The sequence below is a fragment of the Ambystoma mexicanum genome, chromosome 7p, assembly GCF_040938575.1.
Source record: "Ambystoma mexicanum isolate Mex_15411 chromosome 7p, UKY_AmexF1_1, whole genome shotgun sequence".
Lineage (NCBI taxonomy): Eukaryota > Metazoa > Chordata > Amphibia > Caudata > Ambystomatidae > Ambystoma > Ambystoma mexicanum.
This window is the reverse complement of record NC_090939.1, coordinates 767,238,163-767,261,565: the sequence shown is the minus strand read 5'-3', so window position 1 is coordinate 767,261,565 and position 23,403 is coordinate 767,238,163.

Genomic DNA, 23,403 nt, shown 5'->3' with positions numbered 1-23,403 from the left:
TTTCCCGATTGACCTGCGTCTCTCGAGGTGTCATCTTCTGTGTTGCTCAGGACTCGGCATGGCTAGCTTTTTGCAGCTAGAGCCTTTGCAATCCATATCCATCTAGAATGATAATTTTTTTTCACTTTCTCCAGAGGTTCTCGTTGCCGGCTCCTCAGTTTCCATATCTGATTCTTCTCGAGCAAATGTAGTTGTCATCTTCTGGAGGGGTCCATTCAGGTAGCGTCCAATGTCCAAAGGGTCCATGTATGTATTTCCCTCCGACCCCATGATGTCCGCCGCCAATCTTTGTCCCATTCTCTGTAAATTTCGGAGTGTCTTAGAGGCCGGGGTCTCTTCCTCTTTGTATATCGACATTTGCCTTGGCCGTGAAGGATCTCTTTAGTACTGCCTAATTAGCATGGTAGGTTTGAGCTTGGAGTCTTCCCGTGTTCCTGTCGACTCTTTAGGCTTTCTTTCCTATGTGCATAGTTCGAGGTCTTTTCACAATGCACCTCCTCCCCTCTCATTCGACAGTCGAGCAGATCATATCCCATCATTTGAAAACTTTCCTGTTCTGCAGTCAACATATTTCGAATTATTGGAGATGGAATGTGTAAGTACACACAGTCCCTTTTGCTAGTGGAACTAAATTCCACAATGTTGATGTCCTCAGAGCGGATCTGCCTTTAATTTGGAGTACAATGGATTTGAGCCAGTGTGTTTTTCCTGTTCAAGATCAACCTGTCGCGAATCTCACCAACACGTTCCAGTTAGAAAGTCCTTTCACGATGTCAGCATGAGAGGAGGGGAGAAGGGTTGGATCTTGAGGGGGTCCCTTGTCCTTGCCCATGATGACGTCACTAGGCATCTGTGGATGCAGTTCAGACCCTTTTGCCGGGGTATCCTTTCCCATGGATGAAGTCTCCCTTGGCTTGTCGAATATTTGTTTGTTTGGTGCAGTCAAGTTCAGGTTATCAGCTGTGACCTGTGGGTCCGGGTATTTAAAGTATCGAATCCCAGTCTTTAACGTTGCGCGAGGTGTATCTACTCTCAAGCCCGACCAGGTAAACCTAGGACGGTCGTATGGGCTTCGGTTTGCAGACAGAATGGCTCCTTCCAATAGTTCTGTGTCGGAAAGTTCATCTGTCAACCTTTACTCCATGGCTAATGATTTCTGCAAAAACCGAGCCACAGAGTTTGAAGGTGTTGGATTCGTATGTTTTCCAGCAATTATCTTGCGTAACACTCTTTCTTTTTGCAGCGGTTTGATGGTTTTCTGGTTTGCTTTTCCACGTGCGGTCGTTGCAATTTGGTTTCTACCCCTGGATTTTCTTGGGGGATTTTTTAGACTGCCTTTTGACTGTCTCTGCATGGGCCAATTGTGGTTCATTATGTGGGGGGAAACATAGTCATCAGCAGAATTACTCAGAAGAAAATCCTTTTTAATTTCTGTGTTGTCTTCTCCAAAGTTGTTTTGCTCTGAACATCCCGATATGTTTTGAATTTGTGTGGTATTTGGGAATTCCATATTTTGGGGGCTCGTCAGGTCCTGCCCCATCATTATTGGATTTATCTCTATGGCAAGATGTAGGGTTTGATGAATATTTGCCATTGGTACATCTGCAGGTGTTGAATTGCCTTCATGGTTTGTGGGGGTAGGTCTAGGTGGAACCGCCACCTCCACATCCTCACCCTCCACCCCCGTTCTATGATGATCTTGGCCCATTTGTAGGAGATCTCCAGAAAGGAAATCCTTGTTTCCCTTTACACTAACACTTGACAGGGTGGGTGGAGCTGCTGGGCCCAGAGCAGGCACCACCCCATCTTTATCCACATCACATCCCAGAGCGGCCTCCCTGAAAGGGGATCTGGTGTTGCTCCTCGAAAGGAGGCAATGTCTGAGCCCGTTCCCCGGGCTCAGCCTCCATTTCTGCCAAGTTCCCCCCTGAATCTCCTCCTGCGTTGGCCCCAGTCGATCTGCCCAGCGGGAGCCACAGGGTCTCAGATGGCTCAGACAACGTCTTCACGATTCCACTCTCTCGCTTGCCCTCTCCATCGGCAAGCTCCGGACACCCACTCCCATGTACGCCCACCCCAAATCCCCCCCAGTAGGTTTGTGAGGTGAGTGAATCGTTTGTGGGGCATGAAAGTTGTCATTTGGGCCGGCACCCAGGGAAAGGGTTGCCGCCTTATCTATTTTCTCAGTATTCAGAGATTTTATTTACAGAAGTGAAGGAGGAGCTGTTGGGTGTGGGTTATTTATTATGCTTGACATTAGGAGCTTATTAAAAGAAGCAAAGTCACATGAGCCCGTACCTGCTTCCGTTGTCGAGTTGAACAAGTGCACCAGAGCAGATACAAGTCTCTTTTGGCTGTGGGGATTTTTCAACAGGCTCCTCAGATCCAAGCCTGCATCCTCACGACTTGAAAGCTGACTCCGTAGGCGACTTCCCACCTCCTCCATTCCCGCTGTTTCGCACCGTGGCCCGGGCGGCCCCGGACTGCAGCAGACTGCTTCCACCTCAGCTTCCAGCTCTGAGGTGTGTGAGGTGTTTTAAAGGCTTTCTCCTCCCACAGGCCTGGAGTCAGCAATGAAGGTAGTAAACAGACTACCAGGCACCAAATCACAGGGGACTGCAGCAGACTGCTTCCACCTCAGCTTCCAGCTCTGCGGCCGTTCCGCAGTGTGTGAGGTGTTTTAAAAGCTTTCTCCTCCCACAGGCCTGAAGGCAGCAATGAAGGTAGCAAACAGACTACCAGGCACCAAATCACAGGGGACTGCAGCAGACTGCTTCCACCTCAGCTTCCAGCTTTGCAGTTGCTCCGTGGCCGCTCTGCGGTGTGTGAGCTGTTTTAATGGCTTTCTCCTGCCATAGGCCAGAAGGCAGCAATAAAGGTAGCAGACAGACTACCAGGCACCAAATCACAGGGGACTACAGCAGACTGCTTCCACCTCAGCTTCCAGCTCTGAGAATTTAATGAGCATGAGTCAAATGTTTATAGTAATAAATATGGTGTTTGAGACAGATTTGTTAGGGGTTACAGTGTAGTTCTTTATGTTTTGTGCAGTTTTGGCAGCTCACAAATTAGTGGCTGTAGGCTGCACATCTCAGACTCCATATATCACATGTTGAATTCTGAGGGGCAGTGCACAATTACTGCTGCTTTGATGGCAAAGTAATTGCAAACATTCAGACTTTGAGAACAACTGAATCACGTTTTTTTTCTAAAAATCTGCATTTCATGTTCACTTAAAATATGAAAAATCATTTAACTTCCTTTATGAGTGATTCCAATGCACATTTTATGGCATCGGCTAACACCACTCCTGTAGTATTTATGAAAATGTACAGAATTATCATACATGACCTTTCAATGCCCTGTGGACCAACACGGATGAGAATGGGCTTTTTAGAAGCCCACATTACCATATAACTTCGATTTGGGCTTAGCCAAGAGATGTGTGCCCCTTGAAGGAGAAAAATAATGGTACATAATAGTGAAGGTGAGGGGGTTAACAATTGTTTTTACCTCTTTGTGAAAGAAAGAATTGACAGTCTTTTGAGGTCAATGTTGATCTAAAAACCGTGCATCTTTTAGGCACATGTGGTGTCTCTGAACACTGAATCCAACTGCACCACACTGATGATGCCCAACAATCTAGAATCACATGTCCGGGGGTTGCTGGTAGCACTCTTGTTTACAGGGGATTTGCCTGGTATTTCAGTGATCAACTGCCCTTTTAAGTGCATGCAGACTGACAAAAAAATAGATATTTCTTCTCTGGTAAAGCGCAAATGTGATTGACGGCCTTCAAGAATCAACTCCATCCCATTGAGCTAGTTATTTGGTCTGGTTCGTTCTCAATAGAAGGGCTCTCACTCATTTAGCAAAGGTATTTGAAATATGTTCTTGCATTTTTCAGTGTTTACCACCAAGGTCTGAATACGTGTCTAAATGTCACTGTGACGAAATGAGTACTGCTCTGTAGGGGCGGCAGGTGAATTTTCTAAGTGGATGGGCATACATGTTTTCCTCCAATATGTGTGAGTGGACCGGCATAGCAAGGCAATCTCACACAAACAAGGGAGGTTTGGGAGATCCCTCCAGAGAAAACTTTAAAGGGTGCCATTTATAGCACACTTTCTGTGTGCAATCGGTTGTGGATGGTAGCACATGAAAAAATACAACAGCTGAAAGCCACCAACAGTGCACACGAGCATTTTCCCACACATTCCAGGATACTCTGCTAACAATATATGCCTGTATAAAAAAAAACATGCTATGCTGTCTGGGCTCATACATTAGAATGCCCCATGGAAAATGCAGAAATATATGCAATTTGATTCTGTAATCATTTACACCTGTTGGATTTGCCAGTAAATAAATGCCAGGCAATGGTGGGAAAACATGGCTAGATTGGCTGCAATATTGTAAGCCAGTGTAGTCATGGATTGACATTATCATGTTTGCTTTACCCTTGAGAGCCAACAACAAAATGCCAGGATACACTGAGAATATATGGTCAGATTGGCATGATTAATAGAGGCCCATTTTATCCCAGTAATGACGCGTGTTTGCTTTAACATTGATGCCCAATAAAACATGCCAAGCCACGGTAAGAAATTAATCTATAGTGGCTGCACCAATTAAAGCTGGTTTAGCAACATAATAACATTCATTATGCTGGCTTTATGCTTCTCACCTGAAAACAAAATGCCATTCCACAATGACAGAACATGACTAAAATGACTACACCATTGTAAGCCAGTGTAGCTACCTGCAATCACTCATCATGCTTCCTTTACTATTGATGCCCAAATAAAGTAGCATGGCACAGTAAGAAAGCAGATCTCAACTGGTTGCACTAATGTAAACCAGTCTAGCTATGTAATAGCACTTATCATGTTTGCTTTACCCTTGACGCCTAGTATAAACACAGTGCCACAGTAAGAAAGTACAGCTAGACTGGCTGCACTAAAGCATGCCAGTCTAGCCACATAATAGGACTTATGTTTGCTCTGCTCTAGATGCCCAATAAAAAATATCATGCTGCATTAAGAAAGTATAGCTAGATTAGCTGCACCAAAATATGTCATTCTAGCTAAGTAATATCACTCCTCGTGTTTGTTTTACCCTTAATGCACAGTATAAATGACATGCCTCAGCAAGAAAGAATAGCTAGACTAGTTGCTCCCAAGAATGCCAGTCAAGCAATCTAAGCACATTCAAAATGATTGCTCCACCCTTGATACCAGTTAAAAAATACCATGCCACAGTAAGAAAGCATAGCTAGATAAGCTGCACCCAAGCATGCCAATCTAGCTATGTAATCACACTCATCAAGGTTGCTTTTCACGTGATTCCCAGTATTAATAAAATGTCAGCTACTAGTATCCGTTCTCCAGTTCCCTAAAATTAGAGGCCTGGGCCTGCTCCACTCAATACATGCAGAGACACACACAAAGCACACACACTCTCATTCACACAAGATACACTCTCTCATTCACCCGCACATTCATATATCGCTCAGACAACTCCTTGCATGCATGCATAAAAACAAAGACACACATACTCATTGGCTGTCATTTTCACACATGCACTCAGATAACCCCATAAGCATGCAAACAGACATACAAACACTTTACAGAACATATGCATACATATTTTCACTTACCTCTTGCTTACGACTTCTGCATGCTGACAGCATGAGCCCCAACTGGATGACGTAGCCCATGCAAAGCCTGCTGACTCAAAGGAGAGGAAAGGACTTCTCTCCTTTCAGTCAGTGGGGACTACAATAGCAGCACAATAAATGCAGTAGGCAGAGCCAGACTCTCTTCAACCTGCCGGCCTCTTATTATTGTACCTTTTGACTCTTGTGGAGCCCAAATGGATCTGCATTGAATGAAGGAAAATAAATGTAGCTGGGGGGAGGGGGGAGTGCCACTGCTCACAGGTAATCAGCACAGTCCCACTGTTACAATGGATTTACTACTTACAATAATGGACTATACTGCCTGCCACTCAAGCGAGGCAGAGGCGCGCCCCGCCTATACAAACCAGCCACCACTACTGCTCTGCAGGAGAACAGTGATGAATAGTAGCAAAAACACCTACTTTCCCCACACCACTTCTAAACTAGCAGTGATCCCAGTGATTAAGGTGAAACAGGCACAGCCTGGCAGGTCAACCTCCTTTATCTATGTGGGTAGTGCAGGCCAGGTAGACAACACGCTTCATGAGGGCTGTGAGCTCACACAGATATAACACACACAACAAAAGTACAAAAATAAAATAAAATACAAAATACAAACACATTTCTATGAAGTGGGGTTGTCAATTAAACTAACGAATATGCACAGAAATAATGAAAACACTAATAGCCCACCCCTGTAAAACAAGCACAGAGAAAGCAGGCTTTAGAATAAAGAAGCCTGATTCATGGAATTATTTGCGTGAAAAATGCAGATTTGCGCGCCTTTCTGCCCGAAAATTCCTTTTTGAACTATGGGGATTTTCGGGCAGAAAGACGTGCAAATCTACGTTTTTCACGCAAATAATTCCATGAATCAGGCTAAATGGCTCTCTGGGATGAAAGGCAGGGTTGGTCCGGCACAATATTTCAGCAGCAAATGTCAATGTTGATGGAAATGTATTTTTAAAAGATAAAGGTGGCTTAAAAGACACTTGGCTCCTTTAAGGCAGACAAGGGTGACAGGACCTCTTCACATATATTGTGTTCTTGTCTTTAGGCCATAAAAGCATTGAGCCAGGCATTTAAAAGTTAACTAGGAGTCTGGACACTTTAAGCACTGGACCGGGTCGATGTGAGGAGCTTTGGCACCAGGATCCAATGATAGAGTACTGTTTGGCAGTGGGGATGCCTTGTGGGTTGAAGACCCTATGGAAGGATGGTGATGTCAGGTCGATGGCACTGGAAGACTTGCTGGCCCCAGGTGCAGAGACTGGTCTTACACAGCGTGCGGGCTCAAATAGCTCAACATCACATCTGACTACTGCATGGGCAAAGGTTTGGAGCTCAAAAAAGCTGGCAACCAGGGTTCAAGTTGAGGATGCTAAGAGACTCGACAGGTCCCAGGTGCAGAGATGGCAGAGAATTGACTTTGAGCAATTCTTGTATATGCAGAGGCAGTCAAGCATCAAGTTCACATAAGAGTCCAGTGGTTGCCTTGCAGAATGTCGGATGGTGCTGAAGATTGCCAAACTAGAAACTAGGCACTTCAGAGATGCAGGGAGGTCCATGGTGCACTTCTTTCCACTAATCTCATGGGCAAGATGAGTCCTTTCTTTTGCATTTCTTAACTAGGAGGGTTTGTAGAGGGTGCTTGCCTTTAGATATCTTACCAAGAATCCTTTGTCTGCAGGATGTATGGATGGGGCAGAATGTGTGTGAGCCCCAACAAAATCGAACAAGGCACAACTCCTCTCTGGACAAACCTTTCCTCTCGACTATTCTAAGTCCACTCCTTCTTTCATCTGCTTAGTTTAAAAGTACTTCGATAAGCAGCACCATGGTGTGAGAGGTCTATTGTCATGCCTGGACTGTGCTTGAAGAACCATTTCCCAGGGGATCTCCTTGGGAGGGTTCCTCTGCCCAGGAGAATTGTGTTGACCTTAATTAGAGGAATGAAAGAGACAGCTTTCTGGGTAGGGTCCCACATGGTTGTGTGGGTACACCACGGCCAGGTGACCAATACACAAACAGCTGTCATGATTAAATCACAACACCAAGCTGACAATGAAGGACACCCACTATTATTGTGGCTGTATAACTGTGTATCCTCAGCCGCCTTCATCACACAAGTATGAGACATGGCTTATTATGAAGTGTTTATTGTGGCATCAGGTGGCTGGTTTATACAATTATTATGTTTTTACCTAGAGGTGCAGAAATTCAAAAAGCCACTGTGCCTAATTTATCTTTGTGTTCCGGCAGCTGTTAAGCAATGCACACGGAACCTTCGAACCTGCCCTACTGCCACTCCTGGCAGTATATTGAAACAGCAAGGTACATGGTTGCATCATGTTTTTGGCATGAACCATTATGAAAGGGCGGTCTGATTAGCAGGCACCCTTTTAGGAAACAGAATGACCACATAATTTTATAATCAAATACCTTCATGCTATCTCACCCTCACCAGTTGGTATTGTCACAGTTACATGTGCTAAAAACTTAATTTGTTTACTGGCTGACTAAAGTCCATTTCAGCAAAACAGGCAGCTTGCCATCTTGGAATATTATGCTTATATTTGTTTTTAGTTTTGGCTACTAGGTGACACTTTATCACCACCTGCCAAATATATTCCATTGGAGTACAAATAGGATGGAGATAGGATGTGAGGAGGGACAGCCCCCCGCCCCCACAAAAATACATCTCTATCACACAGTAAAATCACACTTTGTGCTGTGTGACAGAGATGGGCCAGGCAGTATTTTAAGCAGTCTTCTGAGAGTTAATGGCTTAATTGCGGCTCTAACTGAGCTGCAGGTGTAATGCATGCCTTAACCAAAGGGGCCTTCAGCTGCTTTATTTATAAGCAATATGTGTGTCCTTGCTCCTGTTCCTTTCAATGAAGTCCTGTTAAAAACAAACATTGGCAGCGTCAATGGTTTTGGCTTGGGAATACATACTTGATAGGCATTTGCAGGTCACTGACATAATTTGTTCTTTGCAAGTGCCTCACTATTTTCCAGGTGTTCATACCTTAAGGCCAAGCAGTACCATTGGGGGAACGCCTGAAATATGTCTAGCTCATGCCTACACATTAAGCGAAAAGTGCTTACTTTGTATTGTCCCTGACTCCCATCTTCAGACAATGTGAGTGTAAAACAGTGGTGACCACCTACCAGAACGTTGCCTGAAACAAAGTAGTGCCTACCCTGAGGGTGCCCACTGCCTAGCTATCAGCACATGCTAGCAGTATTTCTACCAGTTTCATTGCTGGGGAGGAAACATTGTAAATATGGACTTTTTGTGAATAGGAATAGAAAATGCACCACCATCTGCACAGGGGACCCGGACTACACATGCTCATGGTGAACTTCTTACTAGACTTTAGTGAGGAAAAAAGCAATACAAGGACGTTTGCTGGCGTCTCAAACCCATGGCATCAACCGTGGCACTGTCAAGCAGTGGACCTCATAAAATGCAACCTAAGGTTACAGACTTTTTGAGAACATAAGCTCATGAAGTTAACAATACATAGAGTGTGTTCTATTAGAGTGTCGGAGACTGACAGCAAATTGATGTCAAAATATGGATTTTGCGGATATTTATTTGACAAAACGCATGCACATCAGCAGTTTAGACATTGATTTCATGTCTGCCAGTGGAGAAACTGATTAAGGTGCTTGGTGCATACGCTTTGTTACTGGCTTTCAGCTCCATCAGGACCGATTCATATTGATTGATCTCCCAGCTATTTCAGTTCAAGGGGGAGAATGTGATATGCCATCTTGCAGGCAATTCTGGAGCACATTGTAATACATTTTAGTCATGCATCTTTTACATTGCTAGTAAATAATGAATGTGGGCTGTAGGGTGTATATGCAAAGCATGGTTAAGGAAGAACATGGGATAGCTTCTGTTATTCAGTCTCCCTGGTGTCCTCTGCGGCCAGTCTATCTTTGTGAAAGAATGATATTGCACACGTATGGCAGACCGGGCAAAGGCAAGGCCATTTCCCTGCATTAGATACCGTCAGTGAACCAGGTGGCAGCCACATCCAGCAAATTGGCCAGAGCCTTCTGTCATAATTACCAAATGCTACTTAATGACCCCCGGTTTGCAGTGTGGGAATTCTAAAGGGCTATTAAAAAAAAGGATCTTCCAGCTGCACTCTGTTTATGCCTGCGGCATTAAGCTCTTCTAATCCCCAAAGGACCTCATTCTGAGTGCATTAAGCCGGGTCATTTAAAACAGATGAAAGAGCACAGTGCTCTGCTTCACGCGCTGTTCCCTGGGAGCAAATGGAAAGAATGGTGCCCTCCCCGTGACTCTTGACATCTCTAGTGCAGCGTCCGGTGCAAGGCAGAGAAGGGTCCGAGCAACACACCAGCGCGTGTTCTCATCGCCCCGGCTGATTGGCGTGATGGATTCTCTGATAATGCTTTTGTCTTTGCTTTGAAGTATAGCCACAGTCACATCTGGCCTCCAAGACTGTGATGCCATCAGCACATAAGAGAGGACGTGTGGGAGTAGTTCGCAGGACGTTTAGAACACTTTTAGGATTGTTTTTTAATTATTATTATTATTATTATTAATATTGTGTTTATTGGGCGTATATCTAGCTTCAAGAAGCCACATAACGCTTTACAGAAGTGTACATGATAGATCATAAACTGGGTGCAGGAGTGATGCAAATACATATTTTCTAGAGAAGTATTAAAGGGTTGGGGGAAGTCATTATTTAAATGTAGGTGTAGTTTTATTAGCTGAGAATCAGACGGAAGGGCTGCTTCCAAGCGCGAATGAGAAACATTGCGAGGCATAGGGTAAGATACGGAAGTGTCACATAGATAACACGAGGAAACTGGTAGCCCTGGGTGGGGCCACATGACCAGGTAGTCTACGTAGCCACGCTGCTGTCAGAGATCTGCGTGTTGTAAGTGGGAAAAGGGACAGAGCCCCTTTAAGAGGGGAGCCCAGGACTATGGGAGGGAGCGGGAAGCGGGAGGAAAGGGAGGGGCAAGGGAAGAGGGAAGCCAGTAAGGCTATGGAGGAATAAAGCGAAGGTTGGAGTGTACAATGGCTCCTGTGTGGTCATTGGGCATACTTGAAGCAGCCCCACGAGGGGGCCCAACAACTGGCGACGAAGGGAAACGTCCCACGCCGTGAAGAGAATGGACAAGAGAAGTCCCTGGGAACAAGGAGCGAGGGGCCCGTGTGCCCAGCAGCAGTGATGGGCCCGTGTGCCCAGCAGCAGTGGGCCCGTGTGCCCAGCAGCAGTGATGGGCCCGTGTGCCCAGCAGCAGTGGGCCCGTGTGCCCAGCAGCAGTGAGGGGCCCGTGAGCCCTGCAGTGAGCACGTGAGCTCGGAACAACGGTGGGCCAGAGCGCCCGGCAAGAGGAGGTGGGCCTGTGAGCCCTGCAGCGGGCCTGTGCGCCCAGAGTAAATGGGCCGGTGTGCCCTCGTGGTGGGCCCGTGTGCCCGGCAGTGGGAGGTGGGCCTGTGCGCCCTACAGCGGGCCTGCGCGCCCAGTGTCATCGGGCCCGTGTGCCCAACAGCTTTAGCGGGCCTGTGCGCCCTACAATAGTGCAGTGGCCTGTGTGCCTGCCGGAGGGCCCGTGTGCCCAGCAGCATCCGGGGGCCCGTGTGCCTGCAGTGATTGAGGGCCCGTGCGCCCAGCGGTGATTGGGGGCCCGTGTGCCCAGCCGCATTCGGGGGCCCGTGTGCCCGAGGGCCTGTGCGCCTGCAGCGGAGGGGGGCCCGTGCGCCCAGCAACGTAGGAGTGCCGTGAGCCCAGTGGAGGAACCGACGGCAGCAGACCAGGAGGAACGACCTCGCGGGCCCATGTGCCTGGCATCCACCAAGAGGCCCGTGCGCCTCTGGAGGGAAGGACCAGCGGCTGCGGAGCCGCCGGACAAGAAGGGAGAAGACCGCGTCTGCAGCACCCGCGTCTGCGCAGCAGGCCCAGCTGATCCACCTCTTCATCCCGCCATCGGCAGCAGGAAGAAAGGAAGACAACGGACCGCGGCGGCCACACCCCACCAAGTAAGGTGTTCTGTCGGGGGTCGGGAAGGGAACGGCCACAAACCAGGGAATCCCCGTGTCTCCCACACAGTGACATCCGAAAAAAAGGGAAAGGGAAACCCCGTGTCTCCCACAAAGGACGTGACATTCAAAAAAAAAAGGAAAAGGGAATCCCCGAGATCCCCGTGTCTCCCACAAAGTGACAGTCAAACAGAAAGGGAAACGCTTGCGTGAGCGCCAAAAAAAATAAATAAAAATACATATGTATAATAAGATAGAGAAGGAACAGACTTGGGATACGAGGAAAAGAAAGAGGTCCCAAACGAAGCAAGGAAACGGGCCCAACAGTGTCACAGGACACCCTGCTGGCCCCGGGACGCCAGCCCACGGACCCACTAATGGGCCTCATGAAGGAAAGAAGGGACAGCAGCACACGTGCGCAGACCACGCCACGCAGGCCACACGTGTTGCCAACCACATCACAGCAGCCCCACTACGCGGATCAACTGGATAGGGTGCCACCTCACATCGAACACGGCCAACAACCCCACCAGAGTTGAGGTTGCGTATAAACTTGAGCCACCTGCCACCACACTGCAAGCCAGGAGGCCACCCAGCCCAAGTCACAAGACCCTGCCACCGGTGCAGAAACGTGACAGGGCCACAGAAGGACAATACCAACACAATGTGTGCATCACCACCACAAGGTCAACCACAAGGTGGAGAGCCATCACGCCTCTCACACCCCTGCAGACTACAAAGGACCAAGGGAACCCATTTGGATACTACCAACAGCCCACAAGAGTAAAGCTGCACCTGAACTGCCGCTGCTCAACACGAGAATACGAGTAACCACGCCACAGGCCAACCAACTGCCCATGACCATCCAGAAAGCCAGGAGCGAAAGCCAGGAGTGACAACCAAGGACCTACCGCCCCGTGGAGCACCACAACGCGCCCACACCATGACCGACCACACACAAGCAGACGCCGACGTAGAGGTGCAAACACTGGCAAGCCTGGGCCTCACATCACATGCTGCCGCCATGAGAAGACCCGACCCATTCGCCTTGCACCCGCGCCACGACCAAGGAACAAGGTGGGAAGAATGGATCGAAGAGTTTGAAGACTTCCTAGGAGCAATAGGGAACAAAGACCCACCAAACAAACTCAGCATATTTAGGAACTTGGTAGGAAAAGAGGTAAAGGACATCATCAAGACAGTCCCAGCTACAGACAAAACAACATATCAACGTCTCCTCGAGGCAGTCAACGACAAGCTGATAGTAGGATCCAACAAAGACTACGAACGCCTTGAATTCAACCAACACAGGCAGCGTCCGCACGAATCCATTGGAGAATTCGTCTTACGTCTCCAGCAGAAAATAATAAACTGCGACTTCGCCAACTTCAACGATGAAGATGCTATAAGACTGCGGATCATAGAAGGGTGCACCTCGTCAACGCTCAGAAAACACCTTCTCAAAAAGCCCCTGTCCCTGGCGAAAACACTCAATCTGGCGAAGACATACGAGAGAATTGAAGCACAGGCAGCCGTCATTGAAAGAAACGTTGGAAGCGACATCATCGCAGCCCTCACAGAAGGGCAACCACAACAGTCTAAGCCCACTCTACCCTGGAGAAAGAGGAAACCTGGAAGACACCGGCAACAAAGCTCGAACAAAGAGCAGTTCCTCGAGCGAGGCTGGAAACTCACACACAGAGAACCATACCCAGCCGTTGGACGAACATGCTGGCGCTGTGGCCAGGAAGGTCACCTTCAGAGAATGTGCAGAACAGGACCACCCACAAGCTCTGCAAACCAACCCACACCATCAGCCCAGACAAGATACCCTAGTCCACCGATGGCACGGTTAGAGATCAGAAAAGACATCAAGGCCACGAACACCAGCCCACCGAGACGTCACAGACATGCACACCCCCTCTACACGGAGATAGCCCACCAAAAGGGAGACGGACCTGCACTTGGCACACGAACGCCACCCGTTCTGCGAGAGAACTATGAATCTCGCAACCACCCAGTACCCTTCGAGATATCGTACGGGGGGGGAATGCGGAAGCCACAGGAAACGTTGGTACAAGGCAACTGTACCAGACAGGGGCGGAAGAACAACCCCTAGACAAACCCCAGGACCATGCCGGCCAATGGAGGACCGCACAGACAATACAGCCAAAAGGTCAGTCACGACGAGACCCAACCCAAGGAGGCCGCAGAGTGTCTGACGCCATCCGCATGATACCGAGTCCTGCCATAGGGCACAGCCGTCTTAGCCACCGGACAGCACTACAGCATGCACTCATCAGCATTCACTATAGGTCATTCGGAGTAACCCACAAGAAGGACCACGTGCCCGAGCAAAATGCGGGAGAAGAAAACAAAGCCAGAGGACAGACGAACCGCACAGACCCCATCCTAGCGACAAGGGACAGAGAGCAGGTGACAACTATGACAGAGGACTATGGCAAAATGACGCCAAAGGACTCCCTCCTCCACGAGCTATACTTTGAAGAGCAGGAACCAATGAAAGGAGAAGCAATTGAGAGGAAGGAAAAGGAGAGAGCAAAGACTTATGAAGCACCGCAACGAGAGAGCATGGAAGAGACCCACGAGCAACCAGGCAGGCCCCACCGAGCCACAAAGAGACCCCAACGTCTTATCGAGCAAATGTGACCCCGGAAGTCTCATGTTAAGCAAGGGGGAGGTGTTGTAAGTGGGAAAAGGGACAGAGCCCCTTTAAGAGGGGAGCCCAGGACTATGGGAGGGAGCGGGAAGCGGGAGGCAAGGGAAGAGGGAAGCCAGTAAGGCTATGGAGGAATAAAGCGAAGGTTGGAGTGTACAATGGCTCCTGTGTGGTCATTGGGCATACTTGAAGCAGCCCCACGAGGGGGCCCAACACTGCGTCGCTAAACTGGCTTTCAGCAGAGCAGTCGCGCTTTTGTTGAAGCGAGTTACTGTGTACAGTGCTTTTGGGAGGACTGGCATTGCATCGAAAGATGCACAGGCGAGTTCAGCTTTTGCATTGCTAAAGCAGGCAGATTTGAAGTTGACAGGCAATGGCTCTTAGCCAGTCTTTAGAGGAAAGTGCTGCAGAGTGATGAGTAAGAGACATGGAGGGAGGAGAAATGCCTAGTCTGGTAACGTGTGTGCATATTTCTACATTAGATATCCTCTTCGAAAATCCATCCTTTCAGAAATTACTTTGGACTCCTTGCGTTCTATTTTAGGAGCGAAGGGAGACTGCTCGGGATTGTCGGGTCTAGCACTGCTCTCCAAACCTTTTTTTTTACCCTGGATACTATCTCTTGTTAGTGTTACCCTGTGATGACGACACTCATATTGCTGGTACATCGTTGCTTATGTACGAGTTAAGGTACTTAGGCAGGGGAGTAACACAAAATGTAGGGGCCCCCCTGCGAGCCCTGCTGAGGGCCCCCCCCCCCGAACTCGGCAACAAATCACGGGTCATGCTACACTCTGGGCAGGCCAAGATTATCACGCATGCACAATACGCGTGAACTTGCTGCTGAAGGGGTATGCCTCAAACTGTACTTAGAGAAACATATATATGTATGTTTTAATGCAACATACTGCACACTTCCTGAGAATAATTGGCTAAAAATCCAGAGTGTTTGCAATTGTTTTGTAGGGTAACACCAATCCAATACATGCAAGTCACCAACGGTGCATAGGAACATCAATGCTTTGCTATTAAAAATGCCATGCCGCATTGAAAACATGTCCCACTGGTTTCACAATGTAGAGCAGTGTAGACACCTTATAACATTACAGTAAAGAATGCCAGGCCACATTTAGACATACCTAGACTGGTTGCAAAAAAATGCCAGTGAAAGCAATAACACTCATCAAGAAGAGAGCACACATTTAAGCCCGGGTCTCTGATGCCTCTAACAACATGTCCAAACTCTTTAAAATCTGCACAGAACTGGTCAATCCTGTTGCGGTCTCCACCTCTCCTGTTCCCTCCCATGCCCTCTGTATGGCTCTGGCCTCTCACTTCTCTGCAGCTCAGGACATCCTGCGCATCTCCTCTTCCTCTCTTGGCCCCCTTTGGCCATCTCTACCTCTCCTCCTCCTTTCTACTCTTTCTCTCTGACAACACCTGACAAGGTTTCTAGACAAGTCCGATCCATGAAAGTGTCGTCCAGGCAAGTGCTCCCCTGCTCCTCCATAACCATCAAGGACTATATTGACACCCTCGTTGCACCTTGGCTGATTTCTATAATCACTCTTTCACCACTGCAACGTTCCCCTCTCCCCTTAAGCACTCCCTTGTGCACCCACTCCTCAAAAAGCCGTCTGCCGATCCTAGCTGTCCGGCAAACTATCGCCCAATCTCCATCACCCCTTTCCTGGGTATACTCTTGGAACAAAGCTGGCCATCTCCCAGCTTACTCTCCACACTGAATCTGTTGGTTGTCTCCATGACCATCAGTCTGGCTTCAGAGCTGTCAGAGGCATGAAAACCTCTCTCCTAAACACCCGTGAAGATCTGCTCTCTAACCTTGATCCCAGCATTCCTTCTGTTGGAATCCTTCTTGATCTTTCCTCTACTTTTGACACAGTCAACCACAACATCCTGATCAATGGACTACGTGTGAACCTGGGCATCAGGGATCAGGCCATGGAGTGGCTGACCTCCTTCCTCTTGGACTACCCCTCCCAGGTCCAATTTGCTCCCTTTCTCGCCACTACCTCTCTCTCTACCTGTGGCATTCCCCCGGGCTCTATCCTCCCATCCTGGTTTTTCAACCTCTACTTGGTCCCTTTGGCCTTCAGTGTTATGCGGATGGCACTCAGCTTTCCTTTTGCTCCTCTCATCTCTTGCTCATTCCTAACTGTCTATCCGTGATTCAGGATTGGTTGCACCTCCAACGATATCTACCTTAGTGTCATTAAGATGGAGATCCTTCTCATTGGGGCCCCTGCCCCTGCTTTCCCTCTCTCACTCTGGCCGCCCACCTTGGGCCCGCTTCCTTGCCTTCCTGCAAGGCAAAAAAACTTTTGTGTCATCTTCAACTCCACACTCTCTTCCTCCCCTCTCATCTCGGACGTCGCCAAGAAGTGCCACTACCTACCAGCTGCTCCTCCTCAAAGGGACTCTTCCCTTTCTCCTCACTTTCCCCCAGAAGCTCACTGTCTCCAGAGCCATATTTGTCTCTGGGCTGGACTACTGCAACAGCCTCTTTCTCAATCTGCCTTCCTCTACTCTCCGGCCTCTGCAACTAATCCAGAACAGGACAGTGAGATGTATCCTTGGCCACAAGCTCAGGGATCATATCTCTACAACCCTGAAATCTCTCCACTAGCTCCCAGTGGTTGCAAGAATCAATTTCAAGACCTTTTGCATTGTCCACAAGACTTTCTGGGGTCGGGCCCACACTACATCCAAAGCTCTCTTCCAAAATACCTTTTTTCTTGAGCCCTTCCCCCAGCTACATCCAACTCTCTAAGGGCTAGACGCTTCTTCAGGCAGAGTGGGGGTAGATCTCTCTCCTCTGCAGATGCCTCCCTCTGCAATGGCCTCCTTGCCCCTCTCAAACTTTAGCGGACCACCTGATGCTCCGGAAGCAGCTCAAACCGTTCCTCTTCTCCGCTGCTTTCGCTCTCTCCCTCCTCTGCTGTCCTACCTGTTTGCTGTACCGACTGGTTGCTTGGCTACCCTCAGAGTCTCACTGAGTCCAGGCTCTTTCTTGATCAGTCACCCTTGCACTGCCTCTTACCTACCAGGCACTTAGAGACTGTAACCCTACAGTCCCTTGTTCTCCTTGCACTGCCCACAGCCGCACTGTTCTGGCTGCACTTATTCAAAGTATTACAGCCCTGTTTTCTCCTCCCTTCTTCCTTGCACTTCCCCCTCCCTTTCCCTTTGGATTTCTCATTCTTGCACTTGCATGATTTGAAAGTCACAAAGCCTAGCCAGATCATATGTCTTGTCCACCCTCTATCTTCACTCCATTGCTTGTCGCGCCAAGAAACACTTGTGTACAGGTGTGTTATGATAGACTTATATCATATCATTTTATCACAGATGCTCAAAAAATATAAAATTCTGCAGTAAGAAATGGCTAGACTGGCAGCACCCAAATGCCAATCTAGCCAGGTAATTACATTTAGCAGGACTGCTTTATCAGAAAAGAGCAGTTAAAAAAAAGTCTTACCAAACTGAGGAATAACTAGACTGGCTAAACCAACATGCCTCTCTAACAACTAATACCACATATCATGCCTGCTTAGCCTGGACATGGACAACCATTGTGATTTATCGGACAATACCACCACCCACACATCCCCTCTCCCTCCCATGCCCTAACCCAACCTCCAAAATCAGCTCCTCAGCCCATAATTACCTTCATGTCCCTCTTCCTTTCTCAGAGCTCACGTTTGAGGCTCCTTGCCGCATAGGTAAGTACTGGGATGAGGAAGAGTGGGATTAGGAGTAACAAAGATACAGGTAGCTAAGTCAGGCATTACCTCCATGTACATCTACCTCCTCCCAGTACTTGTGTATGAGGCATAGTGCCTCATACACAAGTACTGTCCCATACACAAGTACAGGGACAAGGAGGAAAATGGCTAGGAGTAGTGACAATTACCAATAAGTAATTAAGGCATTAAACACAAGTAGGGGCGTAACAATATTCAGTTGGCTGGGCTGCAGCACTCACCCCCAGAAATTCTGGGCTATGTTGACTCAACCTGGCTGACCTTCAGTGTAGTTGCTAGACAGAACAGAACACAGGTGTTAAACGGTACCTGGGTTTCACTGTTAACAGGGGCCCAGCAGTTACTAACATAAATCATTTCACTGTTAGTACCTGCATTCAAATGCCAAATTTTTTAGGCAATTGAAATTGTGATGCGTGTTTAGTACTTTCATGCCAGGGAAGTGATTGGAAGGGTAGAAAGTGAATAGGAGACCGTTCATTCTCACAACAGTTCATAAGTGGGTGGTTTCACACTTAAAGGAGAGAGTTAACTGCTTGAAACATTGAAGCTGCACTAGAATAGTCTCATTAAAATGCATAAAGAAGTTAAAGGCCCCTACACAAATAAGTTTGCCTCCCCCACCACCCATGAACTTAGCACCTCTCCCAACATTTGAATGATCAGCCCCCCGAAATGTAGGTTTTGTTGCGCCCCTGAAAACAAATACCATTCACTATATACATGCATGCACACCCAGCCATCCTTACGTTTAAGTGTGCACTCTTTCAACATACAAGCACACCCAGGCTGCCATTCATGCAAATAAATACAATAAATACAAATACAAATTTAAGTATGCACTCTTTCACCATGCAGGCACACCCAGGCAGCCACCCATACATTTAAGTGTGCACCCTTTCACTGTACACACACACACACGCACACCCAGTCACCCAGACATTTGCGTGCACCCTTTCACAATACACTCACACAGGCAGCCACCTCCACATTTAAGTGTACACCCTTTCACAATACACTCACACACACACACGTCATGGGGTTGAGGGGAGCCCTATTACTTCAAAAAAATTGTGCCTCCATATAAGTTTGCCGGTCCGGTAACAAAGGTACCGGTAAGCTTGCCGGTACCGTTGTAACCAGACCGGCAAACTACGAGTTCTGTTCGCGGGTGCCTACCTGCCCGCCAGGTCTGACCTGGCTGGCGTACCGGCACCCGCAAGCAGAGCATGTTGGATACACCGGCACCATTGAGAATGAGAATGATGCCGGTGCATCTGAGCTCCTCATTCCCATTGAACCCTATAGGGATCAAATGGGAATGGGGAGCATTTTTTTATGGCGCCCGCAAATGTGCAATTACCGGGTCTGGCGGGGCTGTAATGACCCAGTAATTGACCATTTGCAGGTGCTGGAAAAAAGCCCAAGTTTGACGGCAGCCTGCCGGTTTTACCAGCAAGGCTACCGCCAAACTTGTAAGGAGGCTGTTTGTTTCTTTTTGAAATTACTCTGACTTCATAAAGAAATTATTTCTGTTAAGAACCGAACCATAACGGAAATCATTTCTTTATGAAGGCAGAGTGACTATAAACTATTTCTTTTAGAAGTCATAGGGCTCCCCCACCCCATGACATGGAGGCCTCCAGCCTGGGGTCTTCCATGTCATGGGGTAGGGGGAGCCCACGGATTTCAAAAAGAAAGTTTCTTTTTGTAGTCACTCTGTCTACATAAAGACATTATTTCTGTTACAGAAATGATTTCTTTATGAAGGCAAAGTGATTTAAAAAAGGAATTAAAAAAACAAAAGCTTTTGAAAAAATATGTTTTTTCATTTTTTTTTCCAACTGGGGCCCCCTCCCAGGACATGTGCTAGCGGGGCCCCCATATACCTAGGGGAGTTGTTTTCGAGGAATCAAAAAGTGAAGCGGTTGACCTTGTGACTTTGTGTCTGATTCTTTTCATAAAGAAGAGCTAATTTAATTCCTTTAAAAACCAGTTACATAAGAACTAGTCACATATGGACCAAGGGTTTGTGTCCCTGAACAGGCCTTGATGCTTTATCTTGGTTAAGTTGCAATCGTTATGATATGATAGGTTATTTATAACATGCTTAATACACAGAGGCTTCTAAGCATGGACCAGGGGATCAAACGCATGTTGTTCCATGTCATCTTGTTTCCAAGGCGAGCACGTTGCCACTGAGCTATCCTCCCAAGACAATTGGATTAGTTGATGTTTTAGCTTTAAGTAGAGTCCATTTCAATAGTCCCGAAGTGAGAGGAAAAACAACAGTGCCCTTGATTCTTTTCTGATTTCCAAATAGGGGGCAATTTTGACAAGGGTACACAGCTGGAAGTTAGACTAGTGTGCCAAATTGCCTGTCAGAAAATACCCCTTGGTTCTTCACTTGTCGGACAGGTAGGTTCTGTGCCCAGAGGTGGCGGCTGCTGGTGTAGCAGGAGCTAAGCGCAATAGTGGGGGCCAAAAAAAAAGGGTACAGACAAGAAAAAATGAGATGGAATCACCTTATTATTTCTGGCGCTCTCAGCTCAATCTGAGCAAAACTGTATGCAATAGTGTGTATATTTATGTATACATTATTCCATTTCCATCATATCGTTAGCATGCATCTCCATCATTGCTGTTTATGAATTCAAATGTGCTTAAAGTTATTCCCAAATAAGAAGCAGCAATGCCTCTGTAAAATACAGGAAATGTTTATTCACATTCCTGTTGTATTTGTTTTAGGCAGTCATTAAACAAAGTGGTCTATTGTGTACAGAAAAGCCAATGCATTTCGGTGTATAGCACACCATCTTCAGGGCTATATAGACCTCTGTTGAGTAGCGAGTCATCTTATATCTCGTATGGTGATACCATCAGAACGGTGCCTTCACAATTCTATATCACGCGTAATGGAAGAGCAGCCAAAAAAAGGGACCAAAATAACACACTGCTTTTCCCCCATCCATGACACTTTTGCCACAGCCAACGACACAGCATGCTAGTATCACAACCGAATGAGGAATACATCCAAATTGGTATATATATCTCCATCTTTGTAGGCATTTTACTGTTAGGGTGAGTATCTTGCCAAATGGAAACCAATCCCAGCATGCATTGTGTGCACACAATAGTTACATGTTTACAGCATATAAATATAACCGTATGTCTATTTCCATGTTCCCGAAATGCCCTTCGATTGCATACAAAGCACCTGGCAACTTATGTTATGTTGACTTATACCGCGTACCACTACCAACCAGGGGTAGTCTCCAGGAGCTCATGTGGCTCTGCAAGAAAGAGAACAGGGTTGGTTAGTGAGGGTAGAGGGATAGGATAGGTCAAGAACCAGCAGAAACTGGCATCTGTGTGTGTTGGGTTGCAGATGGGTTTTTGCATGCACTGGCTAGATGTATTCATAAGGGTGAGGCCCAATGCCCAGGTTGTTTGTTTGATGTGAATGTTAGCTTGGGTGTGTGTTTGTGGGTTTTATGTGTAAATTGGCTGGAATTTAAGGTTGTGGTTGAGCTTGTGGCTTGTGTATCTATAAGGGCTATGCCCAGTGTCTGGGGTGTTTGTTGTATGTGAATTTTTGTTATGTTGGGTGTGTGTTTGTGTGCGTTTGTGTGTTTTATGTGTGCATTGGCTGGTGTTTAAGGTGATGGTAGTGCATACTGGCTTGTTGGGTTCATAGGAGTATGCTCCAGTGCCTGGGATTCCTGCTGTATGCGAGTGTTAGTTATGTTGGGTGTGTGTGTGTAGTTTGGCTAGCCCATGGGCACATACAGTACAAAGAATGTGTGTAGGAGGGGAGCAGGAGTGAGGGGTTAGTACATTGGTACTCTCAAAGTTTTGCTCAGTTGTGGCACATGGCTAATCTTTACAAATCTGTCTAAATGTGACACATGGCTAATCTTTACAAATCTGTCTAAATGTGACACGGCTAATCTTTACAAATCTGTCTAAATGTGACTCATGGCTAATCTTTACAAATGTATCTAAATAGGGCGCATGGCTAATCTTTACACATCTATCTAAATGTGATGCATGCCTAATCTTCACAATTCTACCTAAATGTGACACATGGGTAATCCTCACGATTCTGTCTAAATATGACACATGTCTATTCTTCACAATTCTATCTAAATGTGATGCATGGTTAATCTTCAAGGCACCCAGGAACTTATGTGCAATTTATCCACATATACTTAGCCACAGGAGATTACAGAATGACAGAGTTGTACTCACTTATGGAATTGTTTATATACTGATTAAGACAATATGTTATTTATAAACAGTGATTTATTTACAAACTGAGCCAGAGAACTGATTCGGGCAGGAGCATCGGTTAACTATTCCCGTTTACTGGAGCAATTTCCTTGGCGCCCTCGGATGGGTGGAATAGCTCGACACTTCAAACCTGCTTTTTTTATCCCAAACTGGTGGCCCGCAGGAACGCAGCAAGGAAAAACCCCCGAAGAGCCAAAAAGTCAGGCTTACCAGAGGGTTACTTATTAGCTAAATCTGCTAAGGCCAACTATAAAAACTGGCTATGTGAATCTAGACATTTACGTTTCCAACGCGATGCCGAGGCGATGTTAGCAGCTCTAGGAAGCAAAGACCCAGATTTTGGTCCTTAATCAAGGCAGACGATCTGACCCTGAGAGCAGACCAAATAAATCCGACCGGGGAAGATACCTGGATTTCACATTTTGGCAAACTGTATGCTCCAGTTGGCGGGACTGTTACCCTGTTTAAGTTAATTGAAAGTTCAGTCTTTTGGGCTTCCTTGACCTGTCCAAATGGCATCTCTAGAAGAATAATGAAGTTGAAAAACTTCAGAGCACCAGGGCCTGATGGCCTGTCGAAACGTATGTTGAAGGAGTTCCCAGACAATTGGGCAGCATTCATCTCACTCTTGTTTGGGCAAATAGCCAGGTCCCAGCATCTTCTGCCCTCCTCGACGAGAGCAACAGTTGTTCACATTCATAAAAAGGGGGACTGGAGCAAAACCCAAGAACTTTTGCCCCATTTTTTATTCGACGTTATCGGCAAGCTCTACAGCTCGATTGTGTTGGAGCAGTTTACTGGTTGGTGCAGAGAGTCTGGTTCTTTGGACATCTTTCAAACTGGCTTCGTCAAAGGCCTGGGTACAACCATAAATATTCTTCTTCTCTAACTTTTGAAGGGTAACCTAGGGACCCACCAAACCAAA